This window comes from Chiloscyllium punctatum, chromosome 2, assembly GCF_047496795.1.
Source record: "Chiloscyllium punctatum isolate Juve2018m chromosome 2, sChiPun1.3, whole genome shotgun sequence".
Taxonomy (NCBI): domain Eukaryota; kingdom Metazoa; phylum Chordata; class Chondrichthyes; order Orectolobiformes; family Hemiscylliidae; genus Chiloscyllium; species Chiloscyllium punctatum.
The window spans coordinates 132,321,573-132,341,265 of NC_092740.1; the positions used below are offsets into that span (position 1 = coordinate 132,321,573).

Below are 19,693 nucleotides of genomic sequence, written 5' to 3' on the forward strand. Positions count from 1 at the left end.
CCATAATGAATCACACTGTAAATTAGAGGAACAACACCTCATCTTCCGCTTGGGCAGTCTAAGCCTGAAAGACTCAACATTGAGTTCGCCAATTTCAAATAACTTCCCTTCCCATCACCTGATTCCCTTCCAGCTCCTTCCCCTTCCTTCCATTCCCCTGACCAGTCCTTCCTTCTAGTCTCCAACCAGATTCATTCCTCCCATCGCCCAACCAAGTCGTACCCTTTAGCTGTGTTAATCTATCCCTATCTCACCACCGTGACCCCGACGATCTTTATCTGTAGCTACCCTTAAACACACCACCAGTCCTGAAGAACGGTTACACCCGAAACGTTGACTTCTCCACCTCCTGACAATGCCTGGCTTGCTGTGTTCTTCCAGCCTCCTGCTTGTACTCCTAATTTGTATGTCTGTATTCTGGAGTCATCAGCATTCAACTTCCACTTTGGAATAAATCATTGCTTTTCTCTTGAAATGTGTCTGCCAATTTCTGTTGATTAGAGTTGGTTTCTTTATAAATTCAAGCACTCTCAGCAAACTTATCCAGTCAGTGTCCAGATTCTGACAAGCAGCTTTTTAGGTAAATTAGATGCTGGATGACTCATTGCCTAAAAAGGTGCATCTCTGCCACAACTTTGATTGAACACTCTTCTGTGTGCCTCACAAAATAAGATCAAAATTTAAGTTGAGTGTGGAGCACTGATATCATATTGCTGTTCCTAAAGCAGCAGTCAAGTCAGCTTCAATATTAGTTTTTTCAGGTCCTTGTGTCTTTGATCATCTCCATATCTTTATCACCCTATCAAGAATAATCCCAGTACACAAGAAAAATGCCAAATGGTTCACCATTTTTCTTTAGACAATCTTTATCTATTCTGAACTATGTGTGATTCGAGATCCACACCAGTGTCATTAACGTTCATCCAACATGCCGAGTAATCCACCAAGTTGTCAAGAAGGCAGCTCACTATCTTCTTAAGGGCAGTTCGGAATGTTTAAGTCCTGGCTTTGCCTTTGATGCCCATAAACTTGTCAATATTGAAAGTAATTATAGATTATTGTTTTGGAAATGATCAATAATCAGAAAACAGTGTTTCTCTATGAAGAACCACAGGTAAATTATCATCCAGAGCGACTTCACTCTTTGCAACATGATTAATTTTGGCTAATATACCACAAAAAAAACTGAATACCATTATCGTCTTTTGTGGATTGAGAAATAGATGGCCATTTTAAACTTGTCTATTCTCTCCCAAATCTTCAGGCTTCATTCAGCCTTGGGTATGTCTGGTTTATGTCAACTTTGGATGTCGGCCAGGGGTTAATTAATCCCTACCTCTTAAAAGATAAATTCTATTCCAGTATAAATTTATTACTCAACAATGGTACAAATCATAGAATTTTTGATATCAGCTGATTAAAACACTATTTTTTTTTCTGCAATAAGCAATACCAGAAGCCAGAACTTATTGATGTTTGACCTTTGTTGGCTTCTTGACTGTTCAGAATGACTTTCATTGAAGCCAAAAGGAAAATGATCAGATGTCAGTGAACGCTGACTACCTGACCAGGAAAAGGGATCATGAACCCCCCCCCCCCCCCCCCCCCCCCCCCCCCCCCCCCCCCCCGCCTCCCCCACCACCTCATTTCTTTGGTTATATACACATTTGGCTTGTCAATTACAATGCTTGCATAATCTCTCAACATTTTTTTGTGTCTATAAATTCTGCCTTGAGCAGGAAAAGCATTGTTTTGTATTTTTTCACCTAGTGTCTTGCACAGATAAAACGCACAGGGGACCATATAGATTTTTTTTCGAAAAATCTCAGGCATTTCTTGATGATGTGTAATATATAGTTAAATTAGAGGTAAATCATGTTTTGCTCATGACCTTTTCAGAAGTTGCCAGTGTCAGATAACTCTGAACATTGTCTCATTACACAGCTGTGCAATTCAAATTGGAAATACGTTCTGAGGGCTTTGAACTTATCCCCAGTCTTCTGGTTCTAATCTGAATGCAAACACTGCACTTTTGAATTTCTTTTTACATCTACCTTCTTCCTGGTACAAAAAACTTCATACTCAAGTCATCTCTCATTTCTTGCTTAACTTTCTCATGCTGGCTAAGTTTAACTTATTCTTTCTACCATTAGCACTGGTGATAGACCGGTTAGCCAATGGTATGGCAAGTGGTGGATCAGTTGAAATTTCCTTTGGGTTCATGGTACTCAGAATAAATAGGAACAAGACCCTATAAAGGCTATTCACCCCTCAATCCAACTTTGCATTAAGTGAAATAATGTTGATCTGTACTTAGTGGCTCCAGACTGCTAGCTAGCTATGAATCCAATCAATCTTTTCATCCCAAACTGAACCAAAAAGTGTTGAACTTCAGAATCCTGCTTAATATCCTTTTGGATTGATTCCTCAATACTTTGCAAATTTTCTTTCATTTTTCCACTCTTCAGACATCAATTAAATTCTCAGTCCATGCAATATAGTAGTGTAGTGGTTGTGTTACTGATCTCGTAATCCAGAGACCTAAATGAAGTTATTCAATAAGTGCATACTTTAAAACCCATTTTGGTAGTTGGAAAATTTGAATTCCACGTAAAGTCAAAGTCTAGAAATAAAATTCTAGTGTCACTAATAGAACTATAAAGCTGTGTGATAGAAGGGGTATTTTATATATATATATATATATATATATATATAAAGTCCCACAAAGAATTATTTATATATATAAGACATTTATGGGATTTGGATTTCAGAATAAATGCAGGTGAGGTTTGATTCTTTCTTTTAAAAAAAATGTCAGGAAGTCCTTCTGGAGCAGTGATTAAATCTAATATTTTGTCAGAGAACAGGTGACCTTCAAGTGTTTTAATTTCAGATAATTTAGGATCAAAATTTATTTTAAAAACTTCAATTCAAAAGATATGAGTGTTGAGCTGAACTGTTTAGTTTCTTTCCTAGAAATAGTTCATGGAACAAGTTACTTCATCCTAAGAGCTTAGTTTGTGAAACTACCAAGTCAGGAAAATTTGTTTAGAAATCTGCAGGTAATTAGAACTGCAAAAGATTACTCTTTCAGATTTGAAACAAGTTCACATCAACAGATTGGAAATGACTCATGAAACTGCATTCACAGTTCACAGTAAGAAACCTATCAAAATCCAGTTAAATTAAATCCGAAAGAGTTGAGAGAAGGGTGCCATTTCCCTGGATTTGAATCTCTGCAATTGATTGTGTAAGAAAACAGGTTGAAACTTTGTTTACTGTGTGTTGTAAGATCATTTGAGTTGTAAAAGCTTGCTTTTTAAAAAACAATATTTTTTTTGTGCAATAAATATCTGTGTTGTTAAAGAAAATCTGCTACTTCATGTGAATATATCTCAGTGTCTAAAAACCGTGTTAACTAACTAAAGTTTTAAAGAAATGAGGCTTCATTTCTTGCATCTTCAACAGTAGTGAGTATTTTTGTTGTGCATTGAGCTCTATGTTTTGATGTTTCTTTTTAATCAGTTCTGTCAGTGGTCACTTTTCCTTCTTGAAAGGCAGCGAGGTAGAACTTTCTCTGGTTAGGCAGTCATCAATCCATCTCTCTGCTCTATTAAAAACAATTTCTTGAAATACAAGCTCTTTCGTGTATTCTGTCTGCAGCCATTGTGTTTCTTTAGGTTTTCTAATAGTAGGCAAGATTCTGTGTCCAATATGTGCAAATTTGCGATGTGTAAATTAAAATGGGGAACAAGGGTTCTCACTGTCTTTGTTTATCTCAAGTTGGTTTTTATGCCTTTATTATCCTGTGGCCAGGTGATTATTGTGATCATTTTAGATCAGTAATGTTTTTGAAACTATTTTAATCCATGGAAGTCCTAGGAATCACTTTGCAATCCCCACAAACACTGATTACTTCCAAAAAGGGATTTAAATTCCCACTGACAAATTCAATGGATCATGCAATAAGATTTGACATGTTAATACTTTTACTCTATTGAATTAAAATAAAATTGATATTTACAAATCACTACTTAGTGAACAAATGATACATTGAACTACAGAAAAATTATTGGCCCTTATTTTCCTAAAACAAGTGAAAACTCTGCAGAACATTTGTATATTATGCTGCACCTTACACAAGGTAGCCATTACAGAAACAAGTTCAAAGATATTCCCATCTTCCAGTTGGCCTGTTTCACTGAATCATAATGTCCAGTGTCTGTTGTTTCCTGCAGTCTACTGCAAATCCCAAACTAATAAATTGCAATTTACAGCAGAATGAGCTTCATCTCATTCCAGTGACTCCTTCCACCAGCCGTGCTATGCCAGTGTTCTGAAAACTCAACAAGTCTCACCTTTCTGACCACAGAATGGGGTCCCACCAACATTTGCCTGACAGCTAGTAATGAACAACTACTGTAGGATAATAAGAGCAGCTTCCTCTCTGGGATAATAAGTCTGCATCCAGCAAATCAGCTATTTTTTTCTTTGTGTCCTTGTATGAAAGCTGTCAATTAATTCACAATCGGACTTGACCTTGATCTGATAGCAACTAGCTCACTATCAAGCAGATAGCAATAGGCTTACCATCAAGCAGAACCAGTCAGAAGCCATATGTCAATTTCATGTTGAATCAAAAGGCAATAGCCATCTAATAAAATCTTGCATGTGGCAAATTTGTCATTATCCGAAGCACATTACTTGGAGAAGTCACCCTTACTAACTGGTATTTGAACCCAGAACCACAGACTAGTGATGGTTTTGTTTGTGTTGCTGACTGTGATTTCTCATAGACACAACATTCCTTATAACACAAGGACATGTTATGATTTTTTTTCTTTGGGTTGTATGTGGATTTGTAATAAATTTTCCAGTGTATTATAGGAAAATGGCAACAAAATGACAGATTCAAGGTGTAAAAAAATTTGGTGTACAAATGAAAATCCATTACAGCATCCTCGAGCCAAGCTGTGATATATAAAATATGTTTATATATGTTCTTCAGTGTCACCCAAAATAAACTTTTACTGTATGTGTTTTCTGCTACAGATGAGTAGCACATATTCAAATAAGCTTCAAATCACTGTATCATCCTTCAGTAGAGAAACGCTTTTAGGCAGTAATGATACATTGGAGCTTTATTATGATTGCATTTCTTTTCTTGAATATGAATAAGGTTACACTGAATAAAAATGTTCAAAATGTTTCATTCTTAGAATGATTATTTCAGTGCAATACGTACAGCATTTATCGGTTTTTAAAAAACTTATTCAGCTTTTTATTTTATTAAGTATCAAAGGCAGAATATACCTGAGTAGGAGTCACATTAATCATAGTGAAAATATTACCAAAGTTATAACCTGACCAAGTAAGTAATTTCTCTAAAATGTACCCATTGGATCATAATGACCATGGCTAATGTTGAGGTGGCTAAGACAAACCTAAGTAACATGTAAATTAGAATTCTCTGGAGTTTTACTGAATGTATCTTTGATACAAGATGTGAAAATCATTCCCACTTCCGAGTTGTAGAAATTTAGAAGATGACGTTGAACTCACCATAAAGGAGAGGAAATAGAGGATGATGAACAAGCCTCATCTGAAAGGCAAGAGATGAACACCGATCTGCTTTTCTGTGGCCTCATAGTATAACTATGTGCTCTGACAGGATTAGGATTGCCCTATTATGTGCATAGCATTGGAAAATGAGATCCTGTGATCCACAAGAGATCAGTTAACCCACCAATGCTTTTACTCTTGAATACCCATCATAAAAATAAAGGTTTGGATTTCTATAGCTTCTTTCATGACCTCGGCCACCCAAACCACTTTATAGCCAATTAAGTACTTTTGAAATGCAGTCACTGTTAGTAGTCACGAGGAAGCAAGGCAGCCAGTTTGTATCCAACAAGCTCCAAAACAACACCAATCTGATAGTTTCCAAATAATCTGCTTTAATGAAATTGACTAAAGAAAAAAGAACACAAGGAAAACTCACTACTCTAAATTGAAATAATGCCATCTGACCGCTAACAATTGAGCCAGCATCAATGCAATGCCTCAACCAATAGGTAGTAGCTCCAACATTGCCATTACCTTTGACTCCTTCACTACTGCATCTCTGACAAAGCAACACTCAATCAGCAATGGGGAGGCAAAAGCCTAGTGGTACCTTGGCTGCACTGTTAATCCAGAGAACCAGGTAATGTCTGGGGACTCAGGTTTGAATCCTGCCATGGCAGATGGTGGAATTTGAATTCAGTAAGTATCTGGAGTTCAGAGTTTAGGGATGACCATGAAATAGCTGTCGGGTAAACCCATCTAGTTCAATCATGTACCTTAGGGAAGGAAGCTGCCACCCTTACCTACTGTGACTGCAGACCCACAGCAAAGTTGTTGATTCTTAACTGCCCTCTGGATAGGGTAATAAATGCTGGCCTAGACAATGATGCCTTCATGCCATGAATCAGTTTTTTAAAAAGTAACTACCGTCCAACAATGCAGTGCTACCTCAGCATTTCTGATATTGCAGGACTTCAGTACTGATCTCTGACTGAAGCTCTCCCTTATACTGCCCCCTGACAGTGTAGCACACCCTTAGTTCCACCCCTTCAGCAGGACAGCACTCCTTCAGAAATGCCCCTCCAACAGAGCCATACCCCCTAGGACTTCCTTTTCAACATTGCAGCTCTTTGCATTGCTTTTCTGACAGTATGGTGCTCCCTCACTACTGCACCTTTGACAATGGAATGCTGTCTCATTGCAAACCCTCTGAACAATGTAGCAGTCCCTCAGTGTTGCCCTTTGACAACATGAAGCTTTCTTTGGACTGCACTGCTGCTTCAGCCTGGATTTTATGTCTGCCCCATGACCTTCTGACTTTAAAAAAAGAATGCTACCCACTGAGCCACAGCTAACAACTCTGATATATTCTCTTTGATGTTGTATTTCACTCCAGTATATTAATGATCGATTATTCTAAAATCTCCAAGTAAACAGTAGTTCTTTGAAAATTTACTTTAAATTTGAGTCTAAATTTATGTATGCTTGTCATTACCTAGCTGGGTTTCTTTTAATTAATTTTCTGGATTCTGTACCATTCAGTACTTTGGAAATTTAACACTGAGGTGTCCTGCTGTTTAGATCATAGAGTACAATATTACTGTATCTCATAGTTCATCCAATTTACACTTGGGGCCAATTGTGTTTGCCCTCATTTGGACCTTATCTGGTGCAGTATACTGTTTTTGATGTGCACTGTCCAGTTTGTATGTGATGCCCCAAAGGTGTTTTCTCAGGCCTGAGCCCTGTTTGCTGAAAGTAGATATTGAGAATGTGCTGAACTCAGCAACCCTTGTAGAATTCTGAAATAGCAAGCTTTACTTTGTAAATGACTCCTTATAACCTTTCTTATAATTCTACACTCCAATATTCTCTTATATTTTAATTGTTTCTCCATAGCATATTAATTTTGAAGATCCAATCTCTCTGCTCTTTGGGTTTTCCACTGTATATATCTGTCACTTTTTTTTAAACCCTATATGGAATGGTTTACAATTGTCATTAATAAGTTATATTTGCAATTTGTTTGCTTAAATATATAAAGTAAACTTCTAAAGGAAGTGTTGAGGTTTTAAGTTCTAATGTAGCTGTTAGAAATAAATGGAGCTGGAGTTGACCTATCATTGGGAGATCTGAACCTCTTTGCAATAACTTGAAGCAGACTACATGTTGGAGTGCAACAGTCCATTTGCAGACCTGGTGCATAAATTTCATCATTTTGGCCTGACACTGCAAAAAAGGTTACTATTTATAAACAAATTCAACTGCTTGCCTCCTGACAGCCAGTGTAAATGGGCAAGTGGAAATTTGCAGAGTTTCTTAAATATTTCTACAATGACTTACAGTAACCAATACTGTATTTATAAAGCACCAGTAAGACAGTAAGTCTTCACAGGAATATGATCAAACAGTCTTTGATACCCAGCCACATGATGAGATGTTATGGATGTTGATAAAATGTTGTTAAAACAGTGCATTTTGAGGAGCAACTTAAACAAGAAATCTGAAGGAGTTTACAGGGAAAACTCTAGAACTTGAGGCAGAGACAATTAAAGGCTTGGCCCACTCATGGTAGAGTGATTAAAATTTGGGATGTTCAAGAGACCAGAATTTGTGATCCTGGAGAGTTTTATGGCTAAGGTGCTAAGAGAGATAGGGCCTAGTGAAATGTTGGAAGAATAAGAAAACATGAATGAGAATTTTTAAATTAAGTTGCAATTGGACCAGAAAGTTATTGTACATCTGAAGAGATTTAGCATATATTTTGGTGATTTGGGAAGTGAACCTCGTTTTTGAGAAGCTGAAACAATTGTTTTTATTGATTCCATGGTAGGGACTATGAAAACAATTTGCAAATAATTAAATGTTTGGGCTGAAATAGTGCTCCAGTTTCAGATGAGTAAATTGGTGTTGTTCACAATGAAGTGACATTGGCCATTTTCAGCAGTTTATGTTGCTTCTCTGGTGGGTATGCTGATTTCCTGCTGAGCTTACATCAGAAATCTGGAACTGCACTGAAATCGCTGGTTTTCATTTGAAAGCTTGGCCTGTGTTTGTCAGTAATAGTTAAGAGTGGTGACTTAAATGTAGCTAATTGAACATATTGAGTGGTGTTGCTTTATAGTGTGTGCTTATTAGTTTGTAGTAAGTTAGGGAAATATGATCTGTGAAAAGCATTCAATCATGTTGAAGTAAGAAATATAAAATGTTAGATTTATCAAATAGAATCACTTGCAAAAACTAATTTGAATAATTCAGTTTTCACAAATTGTTTGTATCAGGCATTTTATTTTTGAGACATGCATGAGTTTGATGGAATTGAAAATTTAGTTGTTTCTGTCTGATTAGCTGAGTTAGTTTGCATTGGGCCAGCAAGTTGAAAATATGTTCCACCTTTATTGTGTTCAATTCACATTTAGTATTTTAAAAGTACATTTTTATTAAGTTTCGTAGATTTTGAGATCCTCTTGCATATTCTGAATCATGGAGCCAGGAACCTGTGACACAAGATGATTTCTAATTTCACACTAATATATTTACTGTCTTGAATTGAAAAGTTAAGATCCACATATAGTGTGGTTTTCTGCCAGCAAACTATTTATATAATTTTGAAATTGGGTGTACATGTTACATACGCAGAACAGTTTTAAGTTCAGTTTCATATGTATTATACATCCCTTGTGGCTAGCTATGTGAGTACAGGGGTCATCCAAAGTGTTTCTTTATGCAGAGCATGTTTTCATGTCTGAGAAAGGTTATATTTAATTTGCTCTTTTTTCTTCCTGAATTAACAGCACAAATTCCAAAATAGACTAAATATGCCGCTGATATCTCTGTAGCTGGAAGCTGTTGATTGTATTTTGTAAATTGTGCATTAACTTGTAGGGAGTAATTTAGAGGAGATAATACAGTTGTGTGCTATTGTAACGAGTGCCATATGGTCAGGTAATGAAAGCTGTCACTGCATTATCTCACAATGACGAATATAATGTTAAATATAATAATGTACAGCACAGGAAATGCTCATATTCATTTATGTTTAGGAGGAAAATGTAATTGAAATAATTTGTGCACTACATGTCCAGGAATGTCAAAGGAATTATTTTATTTCATCATTTGCAATATTGAAGAAGCACTGTAATTTTTAGAAAGTGTACATGTTTTATTTCCAGAGGTCAGGAAAAACTGAAAAACACAGAAAAATATTGCCTTGGGTCAGACCTTGAAGGCATTTTGTATGTATTTCTAACTTGTATTCAAAAAGACAATAATATGATAAAATGTACAGTTGTGCAAAACTGACAGTGCTCAGGTGTTAATGTTGAATGTATTATATTGCTGAGCTTCCTGACACATGGAAATTTTGAATAGACTGAAGCTTGAAATGTATTAGCATCTTTTTCTTTGTATTCTTTAGTGTAATAGGCTGTTAAAAGTTGACAGCAGCAGTGAGTAGCATTAGAGACTGTAGCCTCTCTTGTACAAGTCGTTTAAGATGAGAGATCAGTCAGAATATAGTCTTCATTTTTAAGTACTTAAATGTAATTCTGCATGAGCCCTATAGTGAAAAATTCCTGAACCCATTATATACTTGCAAAATTTTACAGTATTGTCTTTTAGGACATTCAATTTAGGAATAAAAGTTTTTCTGATTAACTGTTAAGTTGTTCCACAATAAGAAATGATATGAATTTATTTCATTTGAAGCTGATAAAAATTATTTGTGATATAAAACCATCTAAGAGTGCACAGCTCTTTTAGTCCATTTTATATTAAATTTGTTGGAGAGGGAATTCTTATTTTTACATTGCAATCTCCTTATTAAATTGAGAAGTGTTATAGTTAATGAAAAAATGTTAACATTTTCATAAAAATAGACAGTCCCATTGAAGACTAATTAAACACATCATTGATGTGTCATTTGAAGGTTTGTTGTACATGGCTGTCCTCCCCTTCTACAATCTACACATCTCTTATTGAGCATGCAGGGCTCCATTAGCACCAGCTTTTAGTTATTTCAGCATTGCGTGGCTGTGGTATATCCTCAACAGTTACCTTCAATTTGTCCATCTCTTTTAGTGTTAATTAAGCATCTCCCAGTTCTGGATACCTGTTTTTATAGAGCAATGAATATATTAAAATCAGAGACCCATGATGGAATTGAAACCTTGATGTTAACTAAGCAAAATGCAGTTGCTGAGCAGTATCCAATCTACCCAATAATCCCTTGCAGGATTGGCTTTAAAAACTGTCTGGAGCAGAATTTAGAGAGGGTCTCAACTGCAATCATTTGGATTAAAAGAATCTATGTGCTTTTATGATGATTGCATTTCACATTTTAACTTGTTTGCCTTACTCCCTGATTTTCAGTTTATGGGTACGGCGTCATTACGTTTTTAGTCAGGATAGACAAACAGGTGAAGGAGCAGCTGCATCAAAATCAGAACAAGGTGGGAAAATTCAAAAGGGAGGAAGCATCATCTGTGGTCAATTAAAGAAAGTATCAAACTTAAGGAACAAACAAAAATGAGTGACAGGTCAGATGATTGTTCCAAATGTAGTAAAAGCAGAGAATGATTAAAAGACTTCTGAGTTGGGGGGAAGGGAAAGTGAAAGCGACAGGGAGTATGGAGTTAAGTGTAAAGATAAGTAGCAGATAGCATGTGTGCAGGTGGATTTAAACTTGAGGCAGACTGGGAATGCAGCAAAAAGGAAGGATAACTTAGGACATCTTATGATTTCCAATATCTCTAATGATAAAATTAGCATTAAGGCACTTTACCTGAATGCTCGTAGCATTCGTAACAAAGCAGATGAACTAATGGCACAGATCATCGTAAATGATTATGATGTGGTAGGCATCACAGAGATGTGGTTGCAGGGGGGGTCAGGACTGGCAGTTAAACATCCAAGGATTTTCAACTTATCGAAAAGACGGAGGTGGGCAGAGGGGGCGGGGTTGCCTTGTTAGTTAAGAACAAAATTAAATCTATGGCACTGAATGATATAGCATCAGATGATGTGGAGTCTGTGTGGGTGGAATTGAGGAACCACAAAGGCAAAAAAATACCATAATGGGAGTTATGTACAGACCTCCTAACAGTGGTCAGGACCAGGGGCGCAACATGTACCGGGAAATAGAGAAGGCATTGTCAGAAAGGCAAGGTCATGGTGATCATGGGAGACTTCAATATGCAGGTGGACTGGGTAAATAATGTTGCCAGTGGATCCAAAGAAAGGGAATTCATGGAATGCTTACAGGATGGCCTTTTGGAACAGCTTGTCGTGGAGCCCACAAGGGAGCAGGCTATTCTGGACCTAGTGCTATGTAATGAACCAGACTTTATAAAAAATCTTAAAGTAAGGGAACGCTTAAGAAGCAGCGATCATAATATGGTAGAGTTCAGTCTGGAGTTTGAAAGAGAGAAGGCAAAATCGGATGTAATGGTGTTACAGTTAAATAAAGGTAATTATGAGGGCATGAGAGAGGAACTGACGAAAATAGACTGGAAGCAGAGCATAGCGGGGAAGACAGTAGAGCAAAAATGGCAGGAGTTTGTGGGTATAATTGAGGACACTGTAAAGAGGTTCATCCCCAAGAAAAGAAAGATTATCCGGGGAGGGATTAGACAGCCATGGCTGACAAAGGAAGTCAGGAAATCTATTAAAGAAAAAGAGATCCTATAAAGTGGCCAAGAGCACTGGGAAATCAGAAGATTGGAAAGGCTACAAAAACAAACAGAGGATAACAAAGAGAGAAATAAGGAAGGAGAGGATCAAATATGAAGGTAGGCTAGCCAGTAATATTAGAAATGATAGTAAAAGTTTCTTTCAATACATAAGAAACAAACGACAGGCAAAAGTAGACATTGAGCCACTTCAAACCGATGCTGGAAACCTAGTAATGGGAGATGAGGAAATAGCTGGAGAACCTATTAAGTACTTTGCATCAATCTTCACAGTGGAAGACATGAGTGATATCCCAACAATTAAAGGGAGTCAGGGGGCTGAGTTGAGTATGGTTGCCATTACAAAAGAGAAAGTGCTAGAAAAGGTAAAAGGTCTTAAAATTGATAAATCTCCTGGCCCCGATGGGCTACATCCTAGAGTTCTGAGGGAGGTGGCTGAAGAAATAGCGGAGGCGTTGGTTGAGACCTTTCAAAAGTCACTGGAGTCAGGGAAAGTCCCAGATGATTGGAAGATCACTGTTGTAACCCCCTTGTTCAAGAAAGGATCAAGACAAAAGATGGAAAATTATAGGCCAATTAGCCTAACCTCGGTTGTTGGTAAAATTCTAGAATCCATCATTAAGGATGAGGTTTCTAAATTCTTGGAAGAGCAGGGTTGGATTAGAACAAGTCAACATGGATTTAGTAAGGGGAGGTCATGCCTGACAAACCTGTTGGAATTCTTTGAAGAGGTGACAAGTAGGTTAGACCAGGGAAACCCAGTGGATGTGGTCTATCTAGACTTCCAAAAGGCCTTTGATAAGGTGCCACATGGGAGGCTGCTGTGCAAGGTGAGGGCCCATGGTGTTTAAGGTGAGCTACTGGTATGGATTGAGGATTGGCTGTCTGACAGAAGGCAGAGAGTTGGGATAAAAGGTTCTTTTTCGGAATGGCAGCCGGTGACAAGCGGTGTCCCGCAGGATTCAGTGTTGTGGCCGCAGCTGTTCACGTTGTATATTAATGATCTGGATGAAGGGACTGGGGCCATTCTAGCGAAGTTTGCCGATGATACGAAGTTAGGTGAACAGGCAGGTAGTACTGAGGAAGTGGGTAGGCTGCAGAAGGATCTAGACAGTTTGGGAGAGTGGTCCAGGAAATAGCTGATGGAATTCAATGTGAGCAAATGTGAGGTCTTGCACTTTGGAAAAAAGAATACAAACATGGACTACTTTCTAAACAGTGAGAAAATTCATAAAGCCAAAGTACAAAGGGATCTGGGAGTGCTAGTCGAGGATTCTCTAAAGGTAAACATGCAGGTTGAGTCGTGATTAAGAAAGCGAATGCAATGTTGTCATTTATCTCAAGAGGGTTGGAATATAAAAGCACCGTTGTGCTACTGAGACTTTATAAAGCTCTGGTTAGGCCCCATTTGGAGTACTGTGTCCAGTTTTGGTCCCCACACCTCAGGAAGGACATACTGGCGCTGGAGCGTGTCCAGCGGAGACTCACACAGATGATCCCTGGAATGGTAGGCCTAACATACGAGGAACGGCTGAGGATCCTGGGATTGTATTCATTGGAGTTTAGAAGATTAAGGGGCGATCTAATAGAAACTTACAAGATAATACATGGCTTGGAAAAGGTGGATGCTAGGAAATTGTTTCTGTTAGGCGAGGAGACTAGGACCCGTGGACACAGCCTTAGAATTAGAGGGGGTAAATTCAGAACAGAAATGCGGAGATATTTTTTCAGCCAAAGAGTGGTGGGCCTGTGGAATTCATTGCCGCAGAGTGCAGTGGAGGCCGGGACGCTAAATGTCTTCAGGGCAGAGATTGATAAATTCTTGATGTCACAAGGAATTAAGGGCTACGGGGAGAATGTGGGTCAGTGGAGTTGAAATGCCCATCAGCCATGATTGAATGGCGGAGTGGACTCGATGGGCCGAATGGCCTTACTTCCACTCCTATGTCTTATGGTCTTATTAACCAGCAGGCGGATAGTACAGTGTGAGAGGAAGCTAGCTTGGCATATAAAACAATGAGGAAGAGTTTCTACAGGCATTTAGAAAGGAAAGAGTTAAGTAATTTAAGTGCTGGTTCACTAGGACATGGGAGTGGTTTAATGTTATTTGTGGGATGTGAGCATAGCTGACTTAGCCAACATTTATTGCCTATTACTAGTTGCTCCTGAGATGAAAAGTGGATTCTTCCAATTTATTTGCTATATGTAAACCGACAATATTGTTGGGGATGGTGTTCTAAGATTTTGATCTAGTGACACTGAAAGAATGGCGATATATTTCCAACTTATGCTGGCTTGAAGTTGATGGTGTTCTTACATATTACCTGCCCTTGTCCTTTCAGTTGGTAGTGGTTGTGGGTTTTGAATGTGCTGTCTAAGGATTCTTGGTGAATTTCTGCAGATGGTTCATACTGGTGTCCCATTGAGTGTCAGTGATGGAGGAAGTGAATGTGGTGCCAATCAAGCAGGCTGCTTTGACCTGGATGACATTGAATTTCTTGAGTGTGTTGGACTGCACTCATCCAGGCAGAATTCATTCATTCATTCATTAGAATTCCATAACATTCCTGACTTATGCCTTATAGATTGTGGATAGGCTTTGGGGAATCAGGGTTTAAGTTACTTGCTTCAGCTTTCCTAGCGTCTGACTTGCTCTTGTCGCTGCAGTACTTGTATGGCTAATCCAGTACAGTTTGGCCTTGCTTGGCATTTGTGTGGCGTAAATGTTATTTGCCTCTTGTCAGGCCAAAGCTGGCTATTACTCAAGCCATGTTGCATTTGGGCATGAACTGCTTCAGTATCTCAGTGGATTTGTGAATTGGGTTGAACACTGTGCAATCTTAACCTAAATCCCTACTGCCGATCTTATGATAGAAGAAAAGTCATTGATGAAAGAGCTGAAGATAGTTAACCCTTGGATACAATCCTGAGGAACTACTGCAGTGATGTCTTGACCTCCAACAACCGCAGTCAACTTCCTATGTGCTAGGTATGTGGAGAGCTTCCCCCCAATTTGCATTACTCCAGCTTTGCAAGGGTTCCTTGATGCCGCACTCAGTCAAATGCAATTTTGATGTCAAGGCAGTCACTCTTGCCTCACCTCTGGAATTGAGTTATTTTGCTCATGTGTAAACTGAGGCTATGATGGGGTCAGGAGCTGAGTGGCACTGGTGGAACCCAAATATCGTGTCAAAGAACAGATTACTGTTAAGCAAATACTGCTTTTAGCTCTGTAAATGACAACTCCTATCACTTTCCTGCTGATCGAGACTAGACTGATAGGCATTAATTGGTGGATTTATTTATCCTGTTTTGTGTGTACAGGACATACCTGGGCAATTTCCAACATTGCCATTTAGATGGCAGTGTTATACCTATACTGGAACAGCTTGGCTAGAAACATTCAGGTTCTGGACAACAAGAAAGGCAAGGTTTACAGGAAAAAAGAAGGTATGTCTCAGGTACAATCAGCTGGGATCAAAGGATACCCTGGAAGGTATATAGGGGATAGAGGAATTTACTGAAGAAGAAAATCAGGAAGGCGAAAAGAGATAACGAGATAGCCTTAGCTGAAAAGATTAGGGTGAATCCAAAGAGGTTCTTTAAGTATATTAAAGAAAAATGAAGAACTGCAGAGAGAATAGGACCCCTGAAGAACCAAAGTGGATATATGTGTGTAGAACCGCAGGAGATGGGCAAGGTTCTCAATGAATATTTTTTCTCTGTGTTTACTGTGGAGAAAGATATGAAGATTTGGGAAGTTAGTGGTCATATCTTGGGGACAATGCATATCACAGTAGAGGAGGTTTTGGATGTATTAGAATTTATGAAGGTTGATAAATCTCCTGGTCCTGACCAGATGTATCCGAGAACACTGCAAGAGGCAAGAGCAGAAATTGCAGAGTCTCTAGCTAATACTTTTGCATCTTTAATAGCCATGGGTGAGGTCCCAGAAGACTGGAAGATAGCAAACATTGTGCCTTTATTCAAGGAGGGCTGCAAAGAAAACCTGGAACTACAGACCATTAAGCCTAATATCTGTGGTGGGTAAGTTACTTCAGAAGATTCTGAGAGATAAGGTATACATACATTTGGGAAGACAGGGTTTAATTATGAGTAGTCAACATGGCTTTGTGCGTGGGAAGTCATGCCTCACAAGTATTTTACAGTTCTTGGATCAAGTGACCAAGAAGGTTCATGAGGGAAGAGTAGTAGACATAGTCTGTGTGGATTTTAGTAAGGCCTCTGGTAAGGTTCAACATGGTAGGCCTCTCTGGAAGGTTAGATCACGTGGAATCCAGAGGAAGCTGGCAAATTGGATACACAGTTGGCTTGATGGTAGGAAAAAGAGGGTAATAGTGGAAAGATGCTTGTTAGACTGGAGGCCTGTAACTAGTGGAGTGCCTCAGGAGTCATTGCTGGGCCCATTGCTGTTTGTTATCTATATCACTGAATTAGATGAGAATGTACAAGGCATGATTAGCAAGTTTGCAGATGACACTAAAATAGGCGATATCGTGGACAGTAAGGAAGGTTATCAGAAATTGCAACAGGAACTTGATTAGCTGGGGAAGTGGGCTGAGAAATGACAAATGGAATTTAATATAGAAAAGTGTGACGTCTAGCATTTTGGAAAGTCAATTCAAGGTAGAAGTTTCATGGTGAATGGTAGGGCCTAAAAAAGTGTAGTGTAAGAGGGACCTGGGAGTTCAGATGCACAGTTCTTTGAAAGTGGAGTCACTGGGAGACAGGGTAGTGAAGAAGGCTTTTAACACACTGGTCAGGTCATTGTGTATAGAGGTTTCGAAGTTATGTTGCCGTTGTACAGGATGTCGGTGAGGCTGCAATTGGAATATTGTGTTCAGTTTTGGTCACCTTGCTACAGGAAGGATGCTATTAAACTGGAAAGAGTGCAGAAGAAATTTACACGGGTGTTGCCAGGACTCAACAGTTTGAGTTGTCGGGAGAAATTGGACAAGGTAGGACTTTTTTCTTTAGAGTGTAGGAGACTGAAAGGGGTCTTAAAGAAGTGCATAAGGTCATGAGAGGCATGGATAGGGTGAATGCACTCAATCTTTTTCCCAGAGTTGGGGAATTAAGGGCAAGAGTGCATCAGTTTAAGGTTACAGGGAAAGAATAATATGGAACCTGAGGAACAACTTTTTTACACAGAGGATTGTACACATATAGAATGAGCTGGTTGAGATTAACAATAGATTAACAATATTTAAAAGGCATTTTGACAAATACTGTACATGGATAGAAAATGTTTAGAAGGATCTGGGCCAAGTGCAGGGAAATGGCATTAATATGGATGGACATTTTGGTCAGCATAGACCAGTTTGGGCTAAAGGTTCTGTCTCCATGCTGTAGGACTCTGTAACTCTATTATTCCAACACTATTGCTCGAATGTTGTCAGGGCTCATCGCCTTTTCAATAACCAGTGAGTCCAGCCATTTCTCAATACTGCATGGAGAGAATCGAATTGCTTGACAACCAATACCTGTGATGCTGGGAATGTTTGGAGGAGGCCGAGATGGATCATCCACTCAGCCCTTGGTCAGCCATGCAGTTGCAGATGTTTCAGTTTTACCTTTTGCATTGATGTGCTGGGCATCTCCATGACTAACGATCATGATGTTTGTGGAGTCACCTTCTTCAATGAATTGTTTAGTTGTCCACCACCATGCAGGACGAGATGTGGCAGAACCACAGAGCTTCGATCTGATCCATTGATTGCAACCTTATGGAACTGAGGGCTGTCAACTCTGGATCCAGTTTAACTTCATCCTCAGGTCTGTAAAGAGATAGCTACTGAAGTAGTAAATGCATAAGTATGAATTTTTCAAAATTTCCAAATTCTGGAGAGGTTCCATTAAGTGTGAAAGTGGTCAATATATAGCCCCTGTGTTCAAGAAGTAGAAAGGCAGAAAACAGGCAAGTGTATGCCAGTTAGTTTGATGTTTATCATGGGGAATGTGTTAGAATTGATCATTTTAAAGATTATAGCTGCACACTTAGAAAAACTCAAGGTAATCAGTAAAAGCCATCTTTGTCGAAGGGAAGTCATATTTAACCAATTTGTTGAACTCTTTTGAAGAAGTAATACATACTATGGAATAAATGGAACCTGTAGGCATACTATTCTTGGATTTCCAGAAGACATTTGGTAACATGCCATATCAAAGATTAGTGTGTGGCTGGCTGGTTAGCAGAAATCAGAGAGTATGAATAAATGGTTTTTGTCTGATTGGCAGCCAGACCCTCCAGGGTCTATGCTGGGGTTTCAACTTTTTGGAAATTTACCTCAATTACTTTGATGATACGAGCAAAGGCATGGCAGCTAAATTTGTGGATGACACCAAAGTTTGTGGTAAAATATATTGTGAAGATGACATAAGGAGATTCCAGAGGAAATCCACCCAGACACGACAAGAATGTGCAGACTCTGCACAAAGACTTGGCCAAGGCTGGATTTGAACCTGGGTTCCTGGTGCTGAGAAGCAACTATGCCAACCACTGTGCCACCCTGGTACTGAACGATCTTGAAAAGCTGGACAAGAAAGGATGTCTTCTCTGATGAGCAGGGCACTGTTTTTAATTGAGCATTGCTTCTTCAGGACAGCAATAAGAACTTTTTTCTCACAGAAGACCGTGTGATTTTAGAAGTCTCTGAGTCAGAAGGCAGTGCAGGTGAGATCATTGAATATTTTTTAAACAGAGGTGGGAGAGATTCTTGTTAGGTAGGGTAATCAAAGGCTATGGGGTAGATGGAAATATAGAACTCAAATATAAACAAATCATCTATTATGATTAGTGGTGGAGTAGGCTCAAGGGAATGAATTGTCTTTTTCTTGTATTTTGTAAGTTTTAAAGTATCTGTATAACATAATGAGTGAGGAAGTTTGTATGCAAAAGACCTTATCCTGATCACAGCATCTGTAGATCAAGAATTACTTACCTCAATCTCAGCGGAGCAGTGTGTTCGAAGAATGGGCTTCACCAAGCATTCTGTTGCACATTAATGCAGCCTTCAGCAGCAAGAAAGATGGCTTTACCACTGCCCTAATCCTTTCTGGCCTTTAGGTTTGATTCAGGTTGTCATGCAAGATATTTTATAGGTATCTCCAAATTTGTGATGTATTCTGTTTTAAGCATGTCACCAATGGCCTTTTAAACACAGTCAATCAGTGCATAACTTTCCCAATAGATGCTAGAAACCAGAGTGAGGGAGTTCTGTGAATTGCCGCAAGATTTTTTTTTCTCATTTTGCTGGTCGAAAGACACTACAATCAATTTCTGTACCCCTTTATAGCCTCCATTAATGAAATCGGCTAATACAGCACAGGAAATAGGGCCTTGCACTTTGTGGGTCTTACAATTCAGTGAGGTTCTACTTAAAATGATGGAGAATAAGCATCCTTATATTTCAAACTAA

At 38.7% G+C, this 19,693-nt stretch overlaps 1 protein-coding gene across 4 annotated transcripts in view; it reads left to right on the plus strand.

The window, feature by feature from the left end:
- Window positions 1-19,693, plus strand: part of cntln (centlein, centrosomal protein) — a 461,183-nt gene that overhangs the window by 247,931 nt on the left and 193,559 nt on the right. The gene's annotated exons all lie outside the window — the stretch shown is intronic.